This window comes from Atta colombica, unplaced genomic scaffold, assembly GCF_001594045.1.
Source record: "Atta colombica isolate Treedump-2 unplaced genomic scaffold, Acol1.0 scaffold1, whole genome shotgun sequence".
NCBI lineage: Eukaryota > Metazoa > Arthropoda > Insecta > Hymenoptera > Formicidae > Atta > Atta colombica.
Window position 1 is genome coordinate 3009331 of NW_017259183.1, and position 1672 is coordinate 3011002.

General features: G+C 35.6%; 1 pseudogene; it reads right to left on the reverse strand.

Moving 5' to 3' along the window:
* Window positions 1–122: 122 nt before the first annotated feature.
* Window positions 123–1118, reverse strand: LOC108687164 (annotated as a pseudogene).
* Window positions 1119–1672: the final 554 nt, after the last annotated feature.

Below are 1672 nucleotides of genomic sequence, written 5' to 3' on the forward strand. Positions count from 1 at the left end.
TATATATATATATATATATATATTGTATATATATATATGAGGGCAAGTCAATAAGTTTTTAGAAAAAACGTAATAAAATACATTTTTTTTGATCGATTCATTTTTATTTCTCAACACTCCTTTCAGCTCGGTCCACACTTGATCCAACAATTCTCCAACTTTTTCAAGCCGTCCGAATAATATTGTCCAACTTTTAAAATAAGCCTTTGTTTCAGCTGCTGGTGGTGAATCTCTTTCCTCCGAGTCATTTCTTCAGATTTGGAAAACAGGAAATAGTCGTAGGGGGCTAAATCTAGCAAATATGCTGGATAGGAAGCAATTCGTAGCGGAATTCGTTGAATTTGACCATCGGTACTGGATACGTAACTGAACTCGTGCATTGTCTTAATAGAAGAGCATTTTCTTCTTCGCCAAATGGAGACGTTTTTTTCTTTAAAATGTTGAAACAGCCCAATAAGGCTTCATAATAATCGCCATTGATCATTTGCTTCGACGGAAGGTAATCTATATGAATTATACCGCGTGCATCTCAAAAAACTGTGACCATCACTGCCTTTCCGGCAGACTTTACGGTCTTTGCTTTCTTCGGAGTTGGTTCATCCGGTGAAGTCCATTTGACTCTTCCTTCGTCTCGAGTGTGAAGTAATGAATCCATGTTTCGTTCACAGTAATGAATCGACGCAGAAACTCATTTGGATTACGTTGAAACATCTCTAAACATTGTTTTGAAATCATCACACGGTCGCGCTTATGGTCCATAGTGAGTAAAGGCGGCACTCATCGATAGCTTTTTCATACCCAATTGTTCGTGCAAAATTCAATCACTGTGCCATCACTGTACCTGTGGTCTCAACAAGCTCGCGCACTTTCGTTCGTCGATCAATCAAAATAATATCGTGGACTTTATCGACGATTTCTGCGTAGCAGCCTCAATTGGATGTCTCGAACAAAGTGCATCACATGTGGATACGATCACGTTTAAATTCATTCACCCAATTGTATACGTCGCAAACGCTAGTGCAGATGTGCTATGAACATTATCCAACTCGGCTTTGATTTCTTTCGACGTTAAACCTTTCATGTAGGTGTTTGATCACTGCACAAAACTCATTTGTTTTTATTTTGCAAAAAATACAAAGATTCGCTTTAATCGTCTACAGAAATGAAACCACGCGATAAATTCCGCTCAAAATTTGACAGTAATCAGCTGAGAGATGCTGCTTGTCAAAAAGTAATGTGACACGACACTGCGAGTCAGATTCTTTTGATTTCCTAAGAACTTATTGATTTGCCCTCGTATAAAGTTTTCTAGCAAGAAACACAGATGATAGTGTAACACAATTACATAAATACATTATATTCTTGTTTGCTAATTAATAAGGATAAAATCGATTTATGATACACTATGATACACTACTACTGTCCATATCATAATACGTCCCAGCAAACGAGAAATATTTTTTTTGGATTTAGATTCAATTGGATTTAATTAGATTCAATTGAATGCAATTGGATTGAAAAACTGCATTTCCTATTCAAAATTTTGAATTGAACAATATTCACAATGAATATTCACAGAAAAAGCAAATATTGTTTTTATTGAAAAGCATAGAGATATGCTCCATGCAATTCCTATAAATAAATAAAAATGCATTCAGGATTGAAAAGCATT